The sequence below is a fragment of the Arachis ipaensis genome, chromosome B10 (assembly GCF_059453495.1).
Source record: "Arachis ipaensis isolate K30076 ecotype BB chromosome B10, ASM5945349v1, whole genome shotgun sequence".
Classification (NCBI taxonomy): domain Eukaryota; kingdom Viridiplantae; phylum Streptophyta; class Magnoliopsida; order Fabales; family Fabaceae; genus Arachis; species Arachis ipaensis.
The window spans coordinates 127,106,414-127,132,437 of NC_142435.1; the positions used below are offsets into that span (position 1 = coordinate 127,106,414).

The 26,024-nt window shown below is 38.8% G+C and overlaps 1 non-coding gene across 1 annotated transcript; it reads left to right on the forward strand.

Moving 5' to 3' along the window:
- The first annotated feature begins 12,493 nt into the window (after positions 1-12,493).
- On the forward strand, positions 12,494-12,601 carry LOC148581650 (small nucleolar RNA R71). The gene has a single exon (XR_015896098.1). It is a non-coding gene; the product is annotated as a small nucleolar RNA R71 (small nucleolar RNA).
- The last annotated feature ends 13,423 nt before the right edge of the window (positions 12,602-26,024 follow it).

Genomic DNA, 26,024 nt, shown 5'->3' on the forward strand with positions numbered 1-26,024 from the left:
GTAAAAATATTTAAAATACGAATTTAAACACTAATTTTAAATATTTTGGCCCAAAATTGGGCTAACGGGCTGAATCGGTTGAACCAGGTCCGCATTGGGCCCAAGGCCCAACATGTATAATCTAAACTCAACCACACTTTTCCTTCAATTCTGCAATTCACGCTGGGAAGGAGAGATTGAGGAAGAAACCCAAAGCCTTTTCACTTTCAATTTCAATCTTTCATAACTTTCAATCCGGAGCTTCGATCGCCGTACCGTTTGCGGCCATGCGATTGCTTTCCCGAGATCTTCAAATTGATTGAATGAATAGGATAATATAGAATATGGAATGAGGTTGTATATGAAGGAGTGTTGTTATGATGTTATAGATTGATGATGATTATTGATGAGTATTGAATGATAAACATTGGTGTTGATGAGGATTGAATTGCATGTTTTGGTTGATGGAATTGTGTGTGATATGTGACTAATTGAATGGAGGTTAGATATGAGCTTGTGAAGGTTATATTGATGTATAATAATCGTAACACCCTACCACACAGAGCTTTACGATGCTGCATATGCGGGAATTCGCTGCTGCTTAGAGGGCTCGCGTACGCGGACAATGGTTGTGTACGCGAGATGGAAAATTATACCCCTACATACGCTAGATATGGCTTGCGTACACGACTATTCACCTCTGTCCAGCGTACTCGTATACGCGGACAGAGCTCATGTACGCAAGACACCCTGTTTTGAGAAAAGTGCCTTTTTGTGATTTTCAACCTATTTTCTAACCTCTAAACCTCTATTTTTACTCTATAAAGTCCTAATACGTAGTTTTAATCTTGGTGAAAGGGGAGAACCTTAAGGGAGTGTTAGCTTGGCGGTGAAGAAAGGTTTTGAGTAATGATTTATGGTTGATGGAGTGTGGAAATGAATAAGACATGATTAATAGAAATGATGAGATTGATGAGTTGGATGTGGAAAAGGCGGTAGGGCGCTAATCCCTCGATCTTTTTTCCCCACATTCTCTGTGATTATGATGTGTTGGATGTGAGGAAGTCGGTAGGGCACTAATCCCTTGATTCATTCCTCCGTATTCCTTATGATTGTGATCTGTAGGATGTGAGAAAGATGGTAGGGGACTAATCCCCTGACGTTTTTCCTCACATTCTCTCTCTCTGTCTGCAAGGTGGTAGGGCACTAATTCTCCGACTGATATGGCACGACCTCACTAGGGGAATATGGTAAGACACTAATCTCCCGATTCATTTTCCCTAGTGTATGCCTCCAAGAGAAGGTGGTAGGCACTAATCTCCCGATGTTATGCCTCCAGGAGATGCACAGACGAGAGACGACATCCAGGTTAGCTACTGGATGTGTCGAGTTCTGGCGATATAACCGACATGTGAGCTTATGGCTAGTAGAAAAGACATGCATCATATGTATCTGTTTGTCATGTTTGAGTTTGCATTACTTGGGTTTGCCTATTTGAATATCTATGCTTATTTGCTATATGTTCTACTTGCTGTAACTGTATTTTATCTGTGTTTTCCTTGTCTATATTATTTTGATGTGCAACTGAGAGGCCCCTTGTCTGGCGGAAGAGTGACGAGGGCAGTTCTTCCAGAGTTTGGAATATTGGAGGAAGGAGAGATTGAGGTGTTAAGTTAAAATTGGACTAGAACCTAAGTACTATAGATAGTTCACCTGGTTTTTGGTTTAAAGTATAACTCTAAGTTTTTAATCTGAGTGTCGGAGTTCTAGGATTGCTTCTGGCTTTTTTGGGACCTTATATATATTTATGTGGGCACCATTACTATACTTACAAACGTTATCGTTTTTCAGATGCAGGTCGAGATGCGCCTCGGTGAGCGTCTGGAGGTTCCTATGGCAAGCGAAGTTGTGATGTTATATTTTGGGCTGTCGGATATGTATTTATATTTATAGACTCTTTTATGTATAAATAACTTATGTTTAATCCTCTTAGAGGCTTTTTGGAGAACTAGGTGCTTTCTTTATGTATGTTGGTATTTTATAGGATATACTTATATACATGTATGTATGTATATATTCTCTGGCTGGCCTTGTCTTCGCGGCTCAAGTCTAGAGTTTGATATTCTGTATTTTAGATACTCTGCTCTTTATGTACCTATGTCTTTACTTTTCTTCTTAACTAAGTAACTGTTTACGCGAGCGATACACTTTTCTTTTGCGACTTGTTGCTTAAGCTTTCCTTCAAGCCTCCTTGGTATAAATTTCTTTCCACTATTATTATGTACATATTTTATTTTAGAGGTCATAATACCACACCACCTCTGTTTTACGACTTAAGCGTAAAGCTCTATGTGGTAGGGTGTTACAATGATTGTAATGGATTGGAATTGTGCATACTTGGTGTGATTATTGTGTGGATAGTAATTGTTGGAAGTTGTTGAAATGAATAAATTGGAAATTGCATGGCTTAGGTATTGGAATGACTGAAAAGAAATTGAGGAGTATTTGTTATGGTGTAGGAATATTTAGTATGTAAGACCCAGAACTTTTGAAAAAGGGTTATCATTAGCTAATTTCAAATTCAGTGTTTCTGTAGCTTTAATTTCAGAAATTTTTTTATTAAAGAAAATTAAAGCAAGTTTTGATTTATTGAATTTGAAATAAGTTATAGTTATTATCTAATTTTATAATTATTGGATTATTTTCTATATTTAAATTATAAAGTTTGGCAGTTATGAAATAATAGGGATTTTACATGATTTGGACTAAATAATTTATATTTTAAGATATTAATACTGCTATTTTGGAAAATGAAGAAATTAAGTATATTACTTCTAATTATTTGATTTGGACATTTTATTAAAAATAATTTGTAAAATTGATGAGCAAATAGTGTTTTCTATATACAATTAGTGTTGGATTTAATTTGGGTTGCAATCATTATATCATTCCCAATTTTATGTGAAATTACCAAATTACCCCTAATCCTAATTTTTGAAAATGAAACCCTAACCCTGAAACCCTAACCCATGACTTGGTTCCCTTCAGCCACACTTCCACCTCTCCTTGCTCTCAGCAGCAGTAGCAGATCCTTTTCTCCCCCCTTTCCCCAACCGAACGCAACACACACACATGGCTTCCTATTTCCATGAAAGAAAGAAACGGAGGTAGAGAGTGAGAGGGAGACTGAGTTACGGCAGAGGAGAGGCGGAAAGAAGCTCATCGCCTCGCTGCCGCCCAGCCGCGTCCAGCCTACCGCTAGTCGTTGCTGTCATCGTCAACAATGGAGGAGAGGGAAAGAGTCAGACGCGCACAGGAGGGAGAGCAGGATCTGAGGCCGAGCTGAGATCTGCCCATCGCGTTGGAACCCTTTCGTGCTGCCAGCGTCGCCGTGACCTCCAGCCGCGCCGTCGCCAGTCCTGCTTGTTCTGTCGCCAGGAAACTCGTCAACGTTGGGGTCTCACCGCCGCCGTTCCTGTTGTGGCTGGTGTCGCGCCAGAGAACGATCATCGCGGGTTGGGGCTGATCCTTTTGCCGCCGTTTCATCGTTGCTGCGGCTAAGTTGTGGCCGTTGGATCTGACCGGAGAGGGAGGTGGTGACGGTGGTGGATGTTGGTGCTGGGTTAGCGCCACCACTGCTGCTGGCCGTTTCGAGCTGCTTTGCCGTCTCTGCCGCTGGAGAATGGAGCTTAGTCGTTGGAAAACCACTGCCGGTAAAGGTCCTTGCATTTGGTCTTCATTCCTTTCTATTCCTGGGTTTTATCGTCATGACGTTGTTGTGCAGTTGCGGTTGTCGGGGTTTTTTTTACCGCCACTACCGCTTGAGGTGGCTGACGGAGCCGCTGCCGGGTTGATATGGAGCTACGGCTGTTTTGTTTTGTAAATTCAGTGAGTATTTCACGTTTCGGAAAAACCTGCTTTAGCGTTCGGTTGTGTTTGGTTAAAGACCTTGAGACTTGGTAATGTAGGTTTGAGCTCTGAGGTTCGCGTGTCGCATAAGTGTTGCGGAGGCTGCTATGCCATTCCTTTTATTTCAGTAAGTGTTTTTATCTCGAAATCCTCACCAATTGTTTTCAGTTATGAGTTTTGAGATTTTTCCGTGATATTGATGTGTTAGGAAGTAGTAACTAAGCTTATATGTGGCGTTGAGGCTGTTTCTACTATTGAGGAAAACACGCGGAGCCGGGATTTTGATTGTTGATTTTGGGTTGAGGCGAAAAGGACTCCGTGATGCGTTTGGGTTATGGTTATGCATCTTGAGGTAGGGCTTTTTTCGAAAACTATGTTTTATGTATTGAAATTATTACATATGGATACTGATGTGAGACATGGTATATTTGGTGATTGCTTTAGTCTTATGTATTGTCTGGCTAACTTGAATGACTATGAATGTTTGTTAGACTGGATTGTTGTGCGGCTTTGTGAAACGAAATGTTTTTGAAGTTGATTCTTTAAAGATTTAAGATCGAGTTTAATCCGTTGGGAATTGATTTGAGTTGAGTCGATTTTTTTGAAAATGTGAAAAATAGAATACGCTTTTGGGTTCATCCTGGTTTGCTTTAATTGATTCAGTTTTGGTAAACGAATTGTTGCTGAACGGTTTCCTTAAAGTTTGGAAATGAGTTAATCGGTTGATAATGATTTAATTTTGAAACGGGTTTCTTGAAATATAAAAATGAGTTGAATACTGGATTCAGTTGTTTTTGGACTGATTTTGGGTTTTGAACTATTGATAAAGATTGTGGATTGGTTTAGATGGGACCCGGAAAGGGTGGCAGAGTCCAAGTTTTAGGAGAGGTGCTGCCAAAATTCCAGTAGAATCCAGGACTTTACTGAAACGTTATTCGGAAACTTATGAGTTAAAGACTTCTACTATTTTATCTGAATTATTAAGAAAGGGATGACTTATGCCTCTGAAATGAATTATGAAAAAGGAAATTGTGATTTACTCTTGTTTCTTAAGAAAAGTATTATATTTCCCTCATGAACAAGTTATTTAGATGAAACTTATGCTTTAAGGCTGTTTTAAATGTGAAAGGGGTTTATGCCTCTGCATTTGACTTGAGGATTTCAACTAGAGGAATTTCAGTGACTTTAAAAGAGCCTGGACGTTTATTGACAAGTTTCATTCTAAAATGTTTTGGGAAAGTTTTAAGTACTCTTTAAATTCTGAATTTTGCAAGACTAAAACAATTTCTGGGCAGTTTGAAACGCTTTAGAATTTACCATGGGGTTGAAACTGGTTTTGTTTAAGTGAAGGAAGCGACTTTGAAAAGAGTAAATTGATTACATGACTCGGTTTGGCTTAGATGCTATTTTATTACTCAAATCAGGAAGCCAATGTTTTAATGATTTTAAGTGAATTTGAGGAAATGAGTTATGTTAATCTCCCCTAAAGACTTGAGACTCTGCCGAGGAACTTTCGTTATAAAATCCCGTTGTTGGATGGAGGATTTTGAATATTTTCAAATAAACCTTTAATTTCCATGGTTTTGGAAGTTTTGGAAAGAGGATGCCGAGAGTGGCGTTATTTTAAAAAGGACTTTACTTTGAATAAAAGTGGCTTGTGAGCTTGGGACGATTTGAGAAATGAGAATTTTAAAGCCAAGGCTGGAAAGGATTAATTTTTGAATCCTTTTTTATTTCAAAGTAAAGTGGATTGAGAAAAAGTGATTTATGGCTTAAATGCCGATTTTGTGAATTGATGATGTTGAATGGTGGAAGTGCTATTTTGTTATGAGTCAGAATGGCTGTGTATGATATTGAATTATGGCTGATTGCCGAATGAGTCATGAGCCGTATGGCTGACTATGAATTATGAATTTAAGCCGAATGGCTGAGATGGATGTTGATCCATGGCTGAGAATGAATGCATATATGCTGAGTTATTGGTATTGTGAATGTTGCACTTCCACTATCTGAGACACGAGTTCCCTGGAAGAAAGCAGTGGCTAGCCACCACGTGCTCTAGGTGGAGACTTGGTGCACGGAATTGTGAGCACACTTTCACAACTCCGCACAACTAACAAGCAAGTGCACTGGGTCGTCCAAGAAATACCTTACGTGAGTAAGGGTCGATCCCACAGAGATTGTCGGCTTGAAGCAAGCTATGGTCATCTTGTAAATCTTAGTCAGGCGGATTCAAATGGTTATGAGGTTTTGATAGTTAAAAGATAAATAAAACATAAAATAAAATAAAGATACTTATGTAATTCATTGGTGGGAATTTCAGATAAGCGTTTGGAGATGCTTTGTTGCTTCTGAACCTCTGCTTTCCTACTGTCTTCATCCAATCATGCGTGCTCCCTTCCATGGCAAGCTGTATGATCCTCTCGGATGAAAAATACCAGGTACGGTTTTTGCACGGCTAATCAACTGTCGGATTTCTCGTCTCGGATGAAAAATACCAGGTACGGCTACTGTAAGGCTAATCATCTACCGGTTCTCACTTGTGTCGGAATAGGATCTCTCTATCCTTTTGCACACTGTCACTGCGCCCAACATTCGTGAGTTTGAAGCTCGTCACAGTCATCCCTTCCCAGATCCTACTCGGAATACCACAGACAAGGTTTAGACTTTTCGGATCTCAGGAATGCTACCAATTGGTTCTAGCCTATACCACGAAGGTTCTAATCTCACAGACTCGGTCCGTGGATTAGAGACCCAAGAGAATATACTCCGACTATCGTCCAATGACTACGTTGAACATCATGTAGACCACTTGTGGTTGTCAGGCACGCGGATCTTGGCTAAGCGAGTAACGAAGATAATGGGTGATTGTCACGGGTCACCTCTTCATTCTGACTTAACTGAATTAAGTACGAGAGTATATATTGGAGAAGAAATAAGCTTGAATTGAAAGAGAAACAATAGTACTTGCATTAATTCATGAAGAACAACAGAGCTCCGCACCTTAATCTATGAGGTGTAGAAACTCCACCGTAGAAAATACATAAGAGAAAAAGGTCTAGGCATGGCCGAATGGCCAGCCTCCCAAATGTAACATAAGATTCCAAAAGTGATAATCTCTTCTGCGAATACAATAGTAAAAAGTGCTATTTATACTAAACTAGTTACTTAGGTTTACAGAAAATAAGTAACTAAGTGCAGATAGTGCAGAAATCCACTTCCAGGGCCCACTTTGTGAGTGTTTGGGCTGAGCTTTGAAGCTATCATGTGCATAGGCCATTTTTGGAGTTAAACGCCAGTTCGGGTGCTAGTTTGGGCGTTTAACTCCAGTTTTGGTGCCAGTTCTGGCGTTTTACGCCGAAAAAGGGTCTCTGGTGGGTGTTTAGACGCCAGTTTGGGCCATCAAATCTCGGGCAAAGTATGGACTATTATATATTGCTGGAAAGCCCAAGATGTCTACTTTCTAACTCAATTGAGAGCGCGCCAATTGGGTTTTTGTAACTCTAGAAAATCCACTTTGAGTGCAGGAGGGTCAGAATCCAACAGCATCGCAGTCCTTTCTCAGCCTCTGAATCAGATTTTTGCTCAGGTCCCTCAATTTCAGCCAGAAAATACCTAAAATTATAGAAAAATATACAAACTCATAGTAAAGTCTATAAATGTAATTTTTGCATATAAACTAGTAAAAATATAATAAAAAGTAACTAAAATATACTAAAAACTATGTAAAAACAATGCCAAAAAGGGTATAAATTATCCGCTCATCACAACACCAAACTTAAATTGTTGCTTGTCCCCAAGTAACTAAAAAAAATAGGATAAAAAGAAGATAAAATACAATAAATTTCAAAATTATCAATGAAGCTTAGTTTCAATTAGATGAGCGGGACTAGTAGCTTTTTGCCTCTGAACAGTTTTGGCATCTCACTTTATCCTTTGAAGTTTAGAATGATTGGCATCTATAGGAACTCAGAATTCAGATAGCGTTATTGATTATCTTAGTTCAGTATGTTGATTCTTGAACACAGCTACTTTATGAGTCTTGGCCGTGACCCTAAGCACTTTGTTTTCCAGTATTACCACCGGATACATAAATGCCACAGACACATAACTGGGTGAACCTTTTCAGATTGTGACTTAGCTTTGCTAGAGTCCCCAGTTAGAGGTGTCCAGAGTTCTTAAGCACACTCTTTTTGCTTTGGACCATGACTTTAACTGCTCAGTCTCAGGCTTTTCACTTGACACCTTCACGCCACAAGCACATGGTTAGGGACAGCTTGATTTAGCCGCTTAGGCCAGGATTTTATTCCTTTGGGCCCTCCTATCCATTAATACTCAAAGCCTTGGATCCTTTTTACCCTTGACTTTTAGTTTAAAGGGTTACTGGCTTTTTCTGATTGCTTTTTCTTTTTCTTTCTTTTTATTTATTTTTTGCCATTTTTTTTCGCAAGCTTTGTGTTTTTCACTGCTTTTTCTAGCTTTAAGAATCAATTTTATGATTTTTTAGATTATCAATAACATTTCTCTTTTTTTATTATTCTTTCAAGAGCCAACAATTTTAACATTCATAAACTTCACTATAAAAAATATGCACTATTCAAGCATTCATTCAGAAAACAAAAAGTATTGCCACCACATCAAAATAATTATACTATTTTCAAGATAGAATTCGAAATTCATGTACTTCTTTTTCTTTTTCAGAAAACATTTTTCATTTAAGAAAGGTGAAGGATTCATAGGACATTCATAGCTTTAAGACATAGACACTAAACACTAATGATCATGTAATAAAGACAAAAACATAGACAAAACATAAAGCATAGAAACCGAAAAACAGAAAAATAGGAACAAGGAAATTAAAGAACGGATCCACCTTAGTGACGGCGGCTAGTTCTTCCTCTTGAAGATCCTATGGAGTGCTTTAGCTCCTCAATATCTCTTCCTTGCCTTTGTTGCTCCTCTCTCATGGCCTTTTGGTCCTTTCTGATTTCATGGAGGATGATGGAGTGCTCTTGGTGCTCCATCCTTAGTTTCTCCATGTTGGAACTCAAATCTCCTAAAGAGGTGTTGAGTTGCTCCCAATAGTTTTGTGGAGGGAAATACATCCCTTGAGGTATCTCAGGGATTTCTTGATGAGGAATCTCCTCAGGCTCTTGTTGAGGTCTATGAGTGGGTTCTCTTGTTTGCTCCATCCTCTTTTTAGTGATGGGTTTGTCCTCTTTAATGAGAATGTCTTCCTCTATGACAATTCCAGCTGAATTGCATAGGTTACAGATGAGATGAGGGAAGGCTAACCTTGCCAAAGTGGAGGGTTTGTCTGCCACCTTGTATAGTTCTAGAGGTATGATCTCATGAACTTCTACTTCCTCTCCATTCATGATACTATGGATCATGATAGCCCGGTCTATTATAACTTCAGACCGGTTACTAGTAGGAATGATAGAGCATTGGATGAACTCCAACCATCCCCTAGCCACGGGTTTGAGGTCAGGCCTTCTCAATTGAACCGGCTTACCTTTTGAGTCTCTCTTCCATTGTGCTCCTTCTACACAAATGTCCGTGAGGACTTGGTCCAACCTTTGATCAAAGTTGACTCTTCTAGTGAAAGGATGAGAATCTCCTCTCATTATTGGCAAGTTGAATGCCAACCTCACGGTTTCTGGACTGAAATCTAAATATTTTCCCCAAACCATTGTGAGCCAATTCTTTGGGTTTGGGTTCACACTTTGATCATGGTTCTTAGTGATCCATGCATTAGTATAGAACTCTTGAACCATTAAGATTCTGACTTGTTGGATGGGGTTGGTGAGAGCTTCCCAACCTCTTCTTCGAACCTCACGTCGGATCTCCGGATATTCACTCTTTTTTAGCATGAAGGGGACCTCAGGGATCACCTTTTTCTTGGCCACAAGTTCATAGAAGTAGTCTTGATGGACCTTTGAGATGAATCTCTCCATCTCCCATGACTCGGAGGTGGAAGCAATTGCCTTCCCTTTCCTCTTTCTAGAGGTTTCTTCGGCCTTAGGTGCCATTAATGGTTATGGAAAAACAAAAAGAAGAGCTTTTTCCCACACCAAACTTAAAAGGTTTGCTCGTCCTCGAGCAAAAGAAGAAAGAAAGGAGGAAAATAAGAAGAAATGGAGGAGATAGAGGGGAGTAGTAAATTCGGCCGAGGGGGTTTAAGTGTTTATGATGTGTGAAATTTAAGGTAGTAAGGAGGGGTATTTATAGGGTAAGAGGGAGAGGGAATTCGTGTAATAGGGGTTGGGTTTGGGAGGGAGATGGTTTGAATTTGAATGGGTGGGGGTAGGTGGGTCGTATGATGGTTTTGGAGGAGAAGAGTGTTATGGAGAGGTGTGAAGAGGAGAGAGAGTGAGTTGGAATAGGTGGGGATCCTGTGAGGTCCACAGATCCTGAAGTGTCAAGGTATTCTGCTCCCTGCACCTTTCTGACATTTAAACGCCCTCTGTGTGCCATTTCTGGCGTTTAACGCCATCTCTGCTACCTTTTCTGGCGTTAAACACCAGGCTGATGCTCATTTCTAGCATTTAACGCCAACCAGACACCCATTTCTGGCGTTAAACGCCAGTCTGTCTGCCAATTCTGGCATTTAACACCGGCCAGACACCAGACACCCTTTTCTGGCGTTAAACGCCAGTCTGTTTGCCAATTCTGGCGTTTAACGCCCAGAATGCTGCCAGACTGGATGTTAAACGCCAGATCTTCTATCCTTACTGGCGTTTAAATGCCAGTAAGCCTGCCCTCTAGGGTGTGCTATTTTTTATGCTATTTTTTATTCCGCTTTAATTCTGTAGCTGTTTTTGTGACTTCACATGATCATCTACCTAAAGAAAACATAACATGGCAATGGAAAACAAATGTCTATAAATAAATATAATTAAATAACATTGGGTTGCCTCCCAATAAGTGCTTTTTTAATGTCAATAGCTTGACAGTGAGCTCTTAGAGAGCTTCACAGAGACTCAGAGCTTAATGGTGGCCTCTCAACACCAAACTTAGAAGTTGAGTGTGGGGGCTCTGTTTGACTCTGTATTGAGAGAAGCTTTTCATGCTTACTCTCCATGGTTACAGAAGAATATCCTTGAGCTTTAAACACAAGGTAGTCCTCATTCAATTGAAGGACTAACTCTCCTCTATCCACATCAATGACAACCCTTATTATGGCTAGGAAGGGTCTTCCAAGAATAATGGATTCATCCTCATCCTTCCTAATGTCTAGGATTATGAAGTCAGCAGGGATGTACAGGCCTTCAACCTTCACTAAGACATCCTCTACAAGTCCATAAGCCTGTTTCATTGATTTGTCTGTCATCTCTAGTGAGATTCTTGCATCTTGTACCTCAAAGATCCCCAGTTTCTCCATTACAGAGAGTGGCATGAGGTTAATGCTTGAACCAAGGTCACACAGAGCCTTCTCAAAGGTCATGGTGCCTATGGTGCAAGGAATTAAAAACCCTCCGGGATCCGGTTTCTTTTGAGGTAATTTCTGCTGAACCAAGGCATTCAGTTCATTGATGAGCAATGGAGGTTTATCCTCCCAAGTCTTATTACCAAATAACTTGGCGTTCAGCTTCATGATTGCTCCTAGATATTGAGCAACTTGCTCTTCAACAATATCTTCATCTTTTTCAGAGGAAGAATACTCATCAGAGCCCATGAATGGCAATAGTATGTTCAGTGGAATCTCTATGGTCTTTGTATGAGTCTCAGATTCCTTTGGTTCCTCATTAGGGAACTCCTTAGTGGTCAGTGGACGTCCATTGAGGTCTTCCTCACTGGAAATCACTGCCTCTTCCTCCTCTATAGGTTCAGCCACTTTGGGTATATTGATGGCCTTGCACTCTCTCTTTGGATTCTTTTCTGTATTGCTTGGGAGAGTACTAGGAGGGATTTCAGTAACTCTTTTACTCAGCTGACCCACTTGTGCCTCCAAGTTTCTAATGGAGGACCTTGTTTCAGTCATGAAACTGAGAGAGGTCTTAGATAGATCAGAGACTATGGTTGCTAAGTCAGAGAGGCTCTGCTTAGAATTCTCTGTATGTTGCTTAGAAGATGATGGAAAAGGCTTGCTATTGCCAAACCTATTTCTCCCACCATTATTATTATTGAAGCCTTGTTGAGGCTTCTGTTGATCCTTCCATGAGAAATTTGGATGATTTCTCCATGAAGGATTATAGGTGTTTCCATAGGATTCTCCTATGTAATTCTCCTCTTCCATTGCAGGATTCTCAGGGTCATAAGCTTCTCCTTCAGAGGAGGCGTCTTTAGTACTGTCGGATGCAGCTTGCATTCCAGTCAAATTCTGAGAAATCATATTGACTTGCTGAGTCAATATTTTATTCTGAGCCAATATGGCATTCAGAGTATCAATCTCAAAAAATCCTTTCTTCTGAGTCATCCCATTATTCCCAGGATTTCTTTTAGAAGTGTACATAAACTGGTTATTTGCATCTATTTCAATGAGTTCCTGGGCTTCTGCAGGTGTTTTCTTCAGATGAAGAGATCCACCAGCAGAGTGGTCCAATGACATCTTTGATAATTCAGACAGGCCATCATAGAATATACATAAGATGCTCCATTCTGAAAGCATGTCAGAAGGACACCTTCTGATTAATTACTTGTATCTTTCCCAAGCTTCATAGAGGGATTCATCTTCCTTCTGTCTGAAGGTTTGGACTTCTACTCTAAGCTTGCTCAACTTTTGAGGTGGAAAGAATTTGGCCAAGAAAGCATTGACCAACTTTTCCCAAGAGTTCAGGCTTTCTTTAGGTTGTGAGTCCAACTATATCCTAGCTCTGTCTCTTACAGCAAAGGGGAAAAGTAGAAGTCTGTAGACCTCGGGATTAACCCCATTGGTCTTAATAGTGTCACAGATTTGCAAGAATTTAGCTAAAAACTGATGAGGATCTTCCAATGGAAGTCCATAAAACTTACAATTCTACTGCATTAGAGAAACTAACTGAGGCTTAAGCTCAAAGTTGTTTGCAACAATTACAGGAATTGAGATGCTTCTTCCATAGAAGTCGGAAGTTGGTGCAGTAAAGTCACCAAGCATCTTCCTTGCATCTCCACCATTGTTGTTGGGTTCGGCTGCCATGTCTGCTTCTTTTTCAAAAATTTCTGTAAGGTCCTCTCTAGAGTGTTGTGCTTTAGCTTCTCTTAGCTTCCTCTTCAGAGTCCTTTCAGGTTCAGGATCAGCTTCAACAAGAATGTTCTTATCCTTGTTCCTGCTCATATAAAAAAGAAGAGAACAAAGAGAGAAGAGGAATCCTCTATGTCACAGTATAGAGATTCCTTTATGTGATTAGAATAATGGAAGAATAGAAGAATGAGGTAAAGAGGGAATAAGAGGAATTCAAACACAGAGAGAGGGAGAGGGTTCGAATTATGAGTAGAAAAGAAGTGTTAGTAAATAATTAAATAAATAGAAAAAGATGAGAGAGAGAGAGAGAGAGTATTCAAATATTCATTAAAATAAAAGAAAAATATTTTTGTTTTTATTTTAAGTATTAGTTAGAATTCAAAATTTAAGAAAAGAAATAAAATAAAATTAGAATTTAAAAAGAATTTTGAAAAAGTGGTTAGTTGTTTTCGAAATTGATGAGAGAGAAAAGTAGTTAGGTGGTTTTGAAAAAGATAAGAAATAGTAAACTTTTTAAAATTAAAACAAACAAGTCAAGTGGTTAATTGAAAAAGATTTGAAAATAAATTTTGAAAAGATAAGAAGTTAGAAAAAGATTTTGAAATTAAGTTTTGAAAAAGATTTGATTGAAATTTGAAAAAGAAATTTAAAAAGATTTAATTTTGAAAATTAAAGTTGATGACTTGACTAACAAGAAACTAAAAGATATGATTCTAGAATTTAAAGATTGAACATTTCTTAACAAGAAAGTAACAAACTTGAAATTTTTGAATCAAAACATTAAATGTTAGTAAAGTTTTCGAAAATGTGAAATAAAATTAAGAAAAAGATTTTGAAAATAAAAAAAATTCGGAAAACATGAAAGAAAAATGAAAAAGATTGGATTTTTGAAAAAGATTTGAAAAGATAAAGTTTTTAAATTGAAATTTTGACTTGACTAACAAGAAACAACTAAATTTTCAAAATTTTTGACTAAGTTAACCCAAAATTTCAAAATTTATGAGTAAAATAAGGGAAAGATATTATTTTTTATTTTTTTGAATTAATGAAGAAAGAGAAAAACAACAAAATGACACAAGATATAAGAATTTAAGATCAAAACAAATAATGCATGCAAGAACACTTTGAATGTCAAGATGAACACCAAGAACACTTTGAAGATCATGATGAACATCAAGAACATATTTTTGAAAATTTTTGAGAAAAGAAACACATGCAAGACACCAAACTTAGAAATTTGTAATGTTTAGACACTATGAATTCAAAAATGCATATGAAAAATAAGAAAAGACACAAAACAAGAAAAATTAAAGATCAAATAAGGAAAATAATCAAGAACAACTTGAAGATCAAAGAAGAACATAATGCATGAATTTTCGAAATTTCAAGAAAAATTAAAAACATGCAATTGACACCAAACTTAAAATTTGACACAAGACATAAACAAGAAACATAAAATTTTTTTGTGGTTTTTATGATTTTATTAATTTTTTTGTATTTTTCGAAATTAAAAAAAATAAAAAGCTTAAACATAAAATAAAATTACCTAATCTAAGCAACAAGATGAACCGTCAGTTGTCCAAACTCGAACAATCCCCGGCAATGGCGCCAAAAAGTTGGTGCACAGAATTGTGAGCACACTTTTCACAACTCCGCACAACTAACCAGCAAGTGCACTGGGTCGTCCAAGTAATACCTTACGTGAGTAAGGGTCGATTGATAAACCCATATTTTATGATATATTTTGTGCTTAGTTTGAGTGATTTATTCAATCCTTCACCCACTTATTCATGTTAATTGCATGGTTTTACTTTCCCTTCCTTATTATGTGATGTATGTGAAAAACATGTTTCCTATGCTTTTAAATTAATTATTTTAATCACCTTTAATTCCATTCGATGCCGTGATTAGTATGTTGAGTAGTTTTCAGATCTTCTAAGGTAGGAATGACTTAAAGGATGGAAAGGAAACATACAAAAATGTAAGGAAAGCACAAAACGGAGCTTCTGAAGAAACTGGCATCCACGCGATCGCATGGGCGACGCGGACGCATGCCAAGCGCAAAGAAGCAGCGACGCGGCCGCATGACTGACTCGACCGCGCGCCCTAAGCATAAGCCACCATAACAGGAAGCTCCTCCAATGTCCAACTTAAGGACTTTAACTAAAAGTGCTAGGTGGGAGACAACCCACCATGGTATGATCGTTCCTTTTGCAATTTTAATTTTATTTAGTTTTGTATGTTTTTTAATTTTGTTTTATTTTATTGAACCTAGAATCATGCATAGCATTCACATTAAGCACTGCATTCTGCATATTGCATTCCGCATTCTGCATATATATAAAAAAAGGGTGCGCGACGCGATCGCATACCCCATGCGATCGCGTCAAATGGCGAACTACACTTCCCACGCGACCGCGTCATCCACGCGGCCGCGTGACCTAGAGATCAGCGTAAGGATCCAACGTCCAGAAAGTTAGGCTGGAATCGTGCGGCCATTGTGCGTTTCGCACAATTGACCCACACGATCGCGTCATCAACGCGATCGCGTCACTCGCACAATACCAATCCCATGCGACCGCGTCAGTGACGCGACCGCGTCGCATGGATTGCACGAACACCCCCAAGGAGACAGAGAGTTATGCTGAAACGACGCTAGATTCGTGTGTTTAGCACAAATTCCAGCGACGCGATCGCATGCCCCACGCGATCACGTCATTTACTCTTTTTGCCCTCCGCGCGATCGCGTCACCCACGCGATCGCGTCAACCACCTTTTTCGCTCCAGCCACGCGACCGCGTGCCCCACGCGGCCGCATGGATTCAAATTATAACCCCCAGGTCACGCGAAACCCTATTCTCGTGCCCCCCTTAAACCCCACCCCCTTCCTTCTCTCCTCCTCCAAACCACAACCACCACCGCGCCACCACCCAGACGCCGCCGACCACCCAGACGCTGCCGCCACCCACCTCCTCCCTCCTTCCCCCTTCTTTCTTCCTCTTTCTTCTTTCTCCTTCCTCCTCCGCCACTGCTCCTCCATGAACCACCACCCACCGCCACCGCCCGCCCAAGCCGCGCCCCCCTATCCACCAGCAACACCACCTCTTTCCCCCCTCCCTTCCCCTACCCCCATCACCCTCTCTTCCCCCTGCCCCGAACAGCCGTGCCACCGTGCCCACCACCGCCAGCCACCGTGCCCACCACCGGACGCCACCATCATCACCACCCCCAGCCACCTTTCTGCCTATTCTCATTATTCGGCCTTCTAGGTTCCGCAACACACAATCCCTTTTATCCGGTCGTAGTTTATTCTTATTTTTCTGTTTATGTTCATGTTTAGGCTAGTTAGATATGCATGTTGTAGTGGATTTTAGGTTGTTAGGTAGCCTAGGATGTGGTTAGTGGATTTAGGTTTGTTTACTTGCACTGTTCATGTTTCTATTTTATCAAATTTGCAAATCTACTGTTGCTGTGATCTTGTTCATATGCTGTATTTCTTGTATATTACTGCTCTTTACACTGAATTTTCATGCTTATATTCATTATATGTAACTGCAGCTTGATTTTTTAATTCATATGAACTGTTTGATTGCTGTTTATTTTCTGGGAAAATCCAATTTTAGCCGGAATGCTGCCCAAATTTTTATAAATCTTTTTTACTTTCATTCATGTTTTGATTTTGGAATCTTGAACTCTGTTTTCCTCTGCTTTAACCAAACCATTCATGAATGCCAGGGCATGCATTCTTATCCTCTTTGATTTCCTGGTTCCTAAACTGCAATTTTAATGTTTGATTCCTATTTTTGCTTTCTTTATTTGAATCATCATCAAACTGTTTTACTTGTTTGAATATGAGTTACCTATAGCTTCTACCTGTGATTACTTGTTACTTGGACTATTTCATTATTCCTCTTACTTTAACCCATTTTTCACTAACTCACTAATTTTAACTCTAACCAACCTAACCTTTTCAAAACTTTTTTTTTTGCTTTTCTTTCACTTTCTTTTAACATTCTAACCAAGGCGTGATGTTAATTTTTCTATTTAACTTGCATTCAATTACATTTTGGATTGTGATTTCTTCTTTTCAGACTTTTCACTCCTATACAATCCTAAATGCACATTTTACTTAACTCATATTCATTATCCTATCGCTCCTTTGCCACTTTGTGTTTTCTTTGATTATTTGCCTATTTGCTTTCCTATTTTTATTATATCCTGGTTTTCTATTTTTCAGGATGTCAGATTCCTAGAGAAAGAGAAAAGGCAAGGCCACTACTGGCAAAAGGAAAAGAGGAGAAGCCTTCGTGTCTATCATCAACCTCATGCATGATGCCTCCTTGCGGGAGAAAGCATTTACCCCGCAGGAGAAGGCCGACTAGCTACTCCCCGCCAATGACTCAGTAAAGTTTGCAAACCGATACTGTGAGCTGAAGTATCCAGTGTTTGCAAACTCCAGGAACCTATACCTAGAGCGGACTTTGAAGATCCCAGAAGAACTCCAGTAATACACCTCTGATCAGATCAAACAAAGAGGCTGGTTCTTTCTGGAGAGACCTTTGACTGAGGTTAATGCATCTTGGGTTAGGGAATTCTGCTGCAACTACTTCAAAACTTCCCTAGATGCAGTGAACCTCAGAGGGAAGCAGATTCTGGTTACTGAGGAGGCAATAGAAGAGGTTCTGAAACTTCTGCCTAAGACTGATCAGACAGATGGCTATCAGAAAGCTGAGGAGGATATGCGCTTTATGCGTTTTGACTGGGATGCAGTCAAGGCGAGGATCGCCCTTGACCCGTCAGTTCCTTGGATCATGGGTCAGAACACTACCATGCCCAAGGGAATCAAGCGGATTTACCTTAACGATGAGGCTCGGCTATGGCATCAGATATTCAGCAACTACATTATGCCGAGTACTCACGAGACTGAGATACCAGCCGCTATGATCACCCTCCTTTGATGTGTGATGGAGGGTAAGGACCTGTACCTGCCACGCTTTATCCGGCACTATATGACCAGGTCCACATCCGAGGCACTCTTCCCTTTCCCTATCTGGTTACACAGCTGGGCCGTCGAGCTGACGTGCCATGGGAGGATGCTGATGAGAGGCCACCTACTGTAGAATGCAAGAAGATTATCCCGCACAGCAGGAACTTCCTGGCCTTGGGCTACAGACCTCTATTCCTGATTGCCACTGCTGATGATATAGCTACACTATCTGCCGGTCCCTCTTCCTCCACTGCTGCACCACCTACCCCTGCCACCACCACTGCACCTCCACCTGCCACAGAGCCTGTCTATCATCTAGTGCACCACTTGTTTCGACGACTTGACCAGATGGAGCATCGCAACAAGCGACGCTATGAGCAGCTGAAGCTGATGATACGATCCGGCGACATCCCCTTCGAGCCTGACACACCATCCGAGGCATCTGAGGAGGAGGTGGATGCGCCCGAGGCAGAGACCCATCCCCAGGGAGAAGCAGAGCAGGCAGCACACCAGCAGATCCAGGCTGCAGATCCTAAGATCCCCATTCAGACAGCCCCTCCTCTCCAGCAGCCGGACATTCAGCCAGCCACCACAGAGACCCCAGCTACCATCCCTTCCTGTGATGACACCCCTTCACACCCGGCTTGAATGAGCATCGGGGACGATGCTACATTTTAAGTGTGGGGAGGTCGCCATCTCTGGCGTATTATTTTGGTGAACCATTACATACTCTTTTTCTTTTATTTTGGATATTTTTCTGTATTTTTCTCTTTATTTTTATTTTTATTTTCTGAGTACTTATACATTGCTACTTTCATGTATTTTTACTCTATTTCTGCATTTTGCATTTTTAGTTCATATTTTAGCCACTTAGTTTAGTTGCAATTCTAACTTATCAGTTATAGGAATTGTGGATTAATTAGTATAGTTTACCCTTTTTAGCATAAGATAGCTTAGTTTAAATTGGAAAATATAAAAAGGTAAGTAAACTAGAGACTTTAACAGAATCAAAACAACCCACACCTTGTATATATAGCATTACATGTTAGTTAACAACACTTCATCAAGGAGAAACACTAGAACTTTAAAGCCATTCAATATAAGTTTTACATTGAGAATAATGAGCATTTTTAACTAAACCTGCATGACATACATAAGTGATAAATAATTTTTGAGCTAGAGAACACATAGCCTATGAGTTTTGAGCTTAATTGTATGGTTACATTCAAACCATAATTTTTTATTCCTGTGTGTTCCGCCCTTCTTTTATATTCTGGTATTCTTTACTTTGTTTTAATCTATATGTCCGATTATAGAATGTAGATATATACCAAGAGAGTGATTGAGGCCATTATTTGATTTTAGCTCACTTATCCCAAAATAGCCTACCTTTTACATCACCCTTGTTAGCCCCCTTGAGCCTTTAAATCCCTTTTTATTCTATTAGTCACACTACTAACCTTAAGCAGAAAAACAAAATAAAATCCCAAGTTGAATCCTTGGTTAGCTTAAGATAGAAAATTATGAATAGTTTAAAATGTGGGAAACCTATTGGGAACATGGATGATAAAAACAAAAGGTAGAAAAGTTGAAAGGAATAAAATAACTCAAATTAAGAAATTTTGGGAAGCATGCTCATGAGAAATCAAAGTGATTAAATTACCATGTGCATTAAAAAAAATTATTTTTCAGTATTTAATAAAGGGGATACAAAAGAATTCCCCAAATGCAAAATAAAAGCAATGCACATGGGATAAAAATAAAAATTAAAACATGAGCATGTAACATCAAGTGGGAAAATATGGGAAAATAGGTAAAGAAGTTTTGTTTTACTAAGTATGTATGTTAGGTGAGATCTTAGTCTAATTAAGGATTCACTTATTAGCTCACTTAGCCTTATACATATATCCTTACCTTTACCTTGGCCCCATTATAACCTTAATTAAAGACCTCATGATTTTTGGTATGACTGTATTCTATAATTGTTGATTGGTTAGATGAAGAACAAAGTTATAGAAAGGAAGAATAAAAAGAGGAATAGAGTGATTAACCCAATAAACACTGAGTGACTAGAGAGTAAACACAAATCCAGTGAGGGTTCAATAGCTCATTAACATTTATCTCTGTTTGAATTATCTAATTGTCTTGCAAGTTCATAAAATGCTTTTTCTCCCATCTCAATTGTAAAAGTGCTTATTGATTATCTAAGGCTTAGCTATATATACATATATGACTCCTTGAGAATGTGAATTAATTTAACTACCTGTAAGCTTTATATATGAGTGAATAAATTAGAATTGCATGATGCATTTAGGTAGTTACATTTAGATTAGATTGCATTGAATGACATTCCATCACTTTAACCTTACTTATTACCTTGGATTTAGCATGAGGACATGCTATTGTTTAAGTGTGGGGAGGTTGATAAACCCATATTTTATGATATATTTTGTGCTTAGTTTGAGTGATTTATTCAATCCTTCACCCACTTATTCATGTTAATTGCATGATTTTATTTTCCCTTCCTTATTATGTGATGTATGTGAAAAACATGTTTCCTATGCTTTTAAATTAATTATTTTAATCACCTTTAATTCCATTCGATGCTGTGATTAGTGTGTTGAGTAGTTTTCAGATCTTCTAAGGTAGGAATGACTTAAAGGATGGAAAGGAAACATACAAAAATGGAAGGAAAGCACAAAACAGAGCTTCTGAAGAAACTGGCATCCACGCGATCGCATGGGCGACGCGGACGCATGCCAAGCACAAAGAAGCAGCGACGCGGCCGCATGACTGATGCGGCCGCATGACTGACGCGACCGCGCGCCTTAAGCAGAACGCACATGACGCGGTCGCATGACTTACGCGACCGCGTGATAAGGAAAGCTCCGAATGACGCGACCGCGTGACCCACGCAGACGCGTGACAGAGGCCACGCACCAGAAATTGCAAAAAACGCTTCCAGCGATTTCAGAAGCCCTTTTTGGCCCAATCCAAGTCCAGAAGGCATAGACTAGAGGTTATAAAGTGTGGGAACGCATCCATTCAGGGAGAGCTCACCAATTTAGTTATTTTCCATGTTTTAGATCTAGTTTTGAGAGAGGTTCTCTCCTCTCTCTCTCGTAGGATTTAGGACTTCTCTTAGTTTTAGGAGTAACTCTCAATCCCAGGTTCTTTATTTTTCTTTATTTTTATTTATTCTTCCAATTTAGTTTATGAACTCTTCATGTTAGATTATAATTTCCCTTATTAATGTTATTTGAGGTATTTCAATTCATGATTGCTTTCTTTAATTTATGTTATTGTTGCTTTACATCTGAAGGCATTTTTATTCCAGCAAATTTACTTTTTCCTCTTTTGGTCTTGGTTAAGAAAGCAGTAACTCAGGAGTTATCTTATCTCAACATAATTGATAACTGTTATCTTTGCTAATTGAACTGAGCTTCAATAATCCCAACCTTTTCTTAGGAAATAAATAGGATTCGAAAATCAAACTAATTAGTCCCTTGACTTTCCTTTACTTTAGTAAAGGTTGACTAAGTGGAATTAAGATTCAACTTTCATTGTTGTTGATAAGAATAACTAAGTCTGGACTTCCAATTTCTCATACCTTGCCAAAAGTTTACTTTGCAGTTATTTATTTAATTTAATTGCCATTTAAATTATTTGTCATATTTGTTCCTCATTCTTGAAACCCCGAATTTACAATCTCCATAACCAATAATAAGAACATACTTCCCTACAGTTCCTTGAGAAGACGACCTGAGGTTTAAATACTTCGGTTAACAATTTATTTAGGGGTTTGTTACTTGTGACAACCAAAACATTTGTACGAAGGGATTTCTGTCGGTTTAGAGACTATATCTACAACGCGAATGTTTTTATAAAATTCTTTACTGGCAAAAATCCTAACGTCATCGATCCCACGGAGATTGTCGGCTTGAAGCAAGCTATGGTCATCTTGTAAATCTTAGTCAGGCGGATTCAAATGGTTATGAGGTTTTGATAGTTAAAAGATAAATAAAACATAAAATAAAATAAAGATACTTATGTAATTCATTGGTGGGAATTTCAAATAAGCATTTGGAGATGCTTTGTTGCTTCTGAACCTCTGCTTTCCTACTGTCTTCATCCAATCATGTGTGCTCCCTTCCATGGCGAGCTGTATGATCCTCTTAGATGAAAAATACCAGGTACAGTTTCTGCACGACTAATCAACTGTCAGATTTCTCGTCTTGGATGAAAAATACCAGGTACAGCTATCGCACGGCTAATCATCTCTCGGTTCTCACTTGTGTCGGAATAGGATCTCTCTATCCTTTTGCACACTGTCACTGCGCCCAACATTCACAAGTTTGAAGCTCATCATAGTCATCCCTTCCCAGATCCTACTCGGAATACCACAGACAAGGTTTAGACTTTCCGGATCTCAAGAATGCTGCCAATTGGTTCTAGCCTATACCACGAAGGTTCTAATCTCACGAACTCGGTCCGTGGATTAGAGACCCAAGAGAATATACTCTGGCTGTCGTCCAATGACTACGTTGAACATCATGTAGACCACTTGTGGTTGTCAGGCACGCGGATCTTGGCTAAGCGAGTAACAAAGATAGTGGGTGATTGTCACGGGTCATCCCTTCATTCTGACTTAACTGAATTAAGTACGAGAGTATATCTTGGAGAAGAAATAAGCTTGAATTGAAAGAGAAACAATAGTACTTGCATTAATTCATGAAGAACAGTAGAGCTCCACACCTTAATCTATGAGGTGTAGAAACTCCACCGTAGAAAATACATAAGAGAAAAAGGTCTAGGCATGGCCGAATGGCCAGCCTCCCAAATGTAACATAAGATTCCAAAAGTGATAATCTCTTCTGCGAATACAATAGTAAAAAGTGCTATTTATACTAAACTAGTTACTTAGGTTTACAGAAAATAAGTAACTAAGTGCAGATAGTGCAGAAATCTACTTCCGGGGCCCACTTGGTGAGTGTTTGGGCTGAGCTTTGAAGCTTTCACGTGCATAGGCCATTCTTGGAGTTAAACGTCAGTTCAGGTGCCAGTTTGGGCATTTAACTCCAGTTTTGGTGCCAGTTCTGGCATTTTACGCCAGAAAATGGTCTTTGGTAGGCGTTTAGATGCCAGTTTAAGCCATCAAATCTCGGGTAAAGTATGGACTATTATATATTGCTGGAAATCCCAAGATGTATACTTTCCAACGCAATTGAGAGAGCACCAATTGGGCTTCTATAGCCCCAGAAAACCCACTTCGAGTGCAGGAGGGTCAGAATCCAACAACATCTGCAGTCCTTTCTCAGCCTCTGAATTATGTTTTTGCTCAGGTCCCTCAATTTCAGCCAAAAAATACCTAAAATTATAGAAAAACACACAAACTCATAGTAAAGTCCAGAAATGTGATTTTTGCATAAAAACTAATAAAAATATAATAAAAAGTAACTAAAACATACTAAAAACTATATAAAAATAATGCCAAAAAGGGTATAAATTATCCGCTCATCAAGACTCGAGACTCTATTGACCCTATGTTGTAAGGGTGGCCGGGCACTGTAAAAGCCCCGAATGAGCTCGCCCCTGTGAATATACACCGGTGAGGGTGTTGGATATGGATTATGATTATGATCATGATAATGATCGAGAATAACTCGAGTTGGGGATGCACGACAGAGGGACAGTCCAATGGTTAGCTACCAGAACTTGTCGAGTTGGCTCTATAACCGACAGATGATGTCATCAGCCACTAAGACAGGCATGCATCATATGCATCTATGTGACATTGTTTGGGTGTGCATATTGTATTTGGTTTGTCTTTGTGACTACTTGTGATTAACTGCTAATTATTCTACTTGCAATAACTATTTGTTTGTGCTTGAATCTTCCTATTTGTGTTTGCAACTGAGACTCTGTTGGACTGTGGTGATTGGCTGTTGGTTGGAGTTTTTGGGCCTAGGGCCATGGTTGAAATGTGATGGACCGATGGTTGGTTTCGGTTTTATGTTTCTGGTTTGGAAAAAAATATGAAAGGCTATTTTGGTTCAGCATAGATAAACCTTTTTGAAAGGCTTTTGAGTTTTTGAGAATTGAACAGTTCCTCTTTTAGAAAAGATTTCAAACCTTACTTTTATTGTAAATCGTTATTTTTGAAAAGAGGCATAAGACGGTTATTAATCACTGATATGGTTTATCTTCACGTATCCTATTACGGTAATTCCCAAAAACCCTCTACTGAGAACCCTTTCGAGGATGATGTTCTCACTCCCCCTACATTTTTCCCCTTTCAGGATATGGGCGCAGAAGTCACGAAGAGTTTATTTAGTTGTTGTTGAAATGCTCTGTATTGCTTTAGATTATTATTTATTGTACCATTGCCTTTATCTTGATATATTATGTAAGAGGGATAGGAATTGTATTGGTTAATGCTTGTAATATTATTTATATGTATATAAGTATATATATGTATGTACTCTTTGTGAGTTTTTGTAAGTTGTATGGTATGTATGGATATACGATACCAATCGAAAGTATTTTGGGAGTGGTATTGCAGTTTAAAGTTTTAAACAGGCTCATATTTTAGTATTAAATAGTATAAGAGTCGTCGTAATGTCTGAGCTACCAGAGTCGCGCAGCCGGAAGCGTGAGCTTTGATAGTTAGGGTGTTACATTATGGTATTAGAGCAGTCTTTCCTGTAGAGCCTGAGGAATGGACTGACTATGCTTCAATTGCATACTCTGAGCGTTTGTCATGTAATACGACTTGTTCGGATAACAAGAATTAGAGCTTTATGCACATGACGGTCTATTGATTAACGTTGTTAGTCTTGCATTGCATAATTCTTGGTATTAAGTTTGGCCGGGTTAATACTAGTGAATTATGTATATGAAAGCATTGATGGGTTATCATAGATGATATACGAGTTTTGAGTAAAGCGAATTGCGGGTTTTGGGAACGTTAGAAACTATTTCTCGAAGCTATTCAGTTGTGTGTCTTGAATTCTGTTCAAGTCGACCTGTTCTTTCATATCCCAACTTGAAGTTCTTGTTTGCTAATCCTTTTGAAAAGTAGTTTAATTTTTCAACTATATTCCTCTATTTATATGCATTCTTGTTTGATCTTAATTGCATATGCTTGTTTGGAATCCTTGTTGCATCTATCTTCCTTTGTTTGAGCTCTTCTTGATTCACGTGCTCTTTGACATAGCTTTGAACTTGTCTTAATGCGCTGTGCCTTTTAACTCCGGGTTCCGAGTCCATTCCTTGAGAAATTATTGATTTAGTCTTTCTCTTACTTGACAGTGATTACAGCCAATTTTGAGACTTTTATAAAATTGCTGTTGATTAGATATATACTTATCTATATATGAAACTTTGAAGATTATTTATACAGTTTAACCATTATTTACTACTAATACTTCGCCTGTGCTTTTACTAGTTTATGGAACTGCACCTACTTAAAATACAATTTAACTTTCTAGTAATTTTACTATAGTTCCAATGCACATCTTCAATTGATTATGTATTTGGGGTATTTTTCAAAAAATTCTGGAAAGAAAGAATTTTTCGCTTTTACTCCGGTTGAGTTTCGTTTGGTAAACTTCACTTAATCTATTTTGATTTGAGTTTAGTTTATCCTACTACATTGTTTATGTCATTGTGATTCTTTTGAAAATGATGGACTCGTAGCTTTCTTCTTATGAACGGACTCATTCTCTTTTAAGCTTTTCATCTCCATGAATGTCATACTTGGTTCTGTTTTAATTATTCTTCTACCTCTTGTGAACACTATAATCAATCTCAGCTTCCCTTCTCTTGTGAATCTCATGCCTAGTGGATCTTGTTTGAACTACTTTGATTTAAGATCCTTTCTTGTATGGCTTGACTCCTCTTTAAGTACATCCTAATTTTCTTGAATATCTTTCTGAGATGGTGATTTCAAGTATACTTCTGGAGTCTTGTTTCAAACTTTTAAAG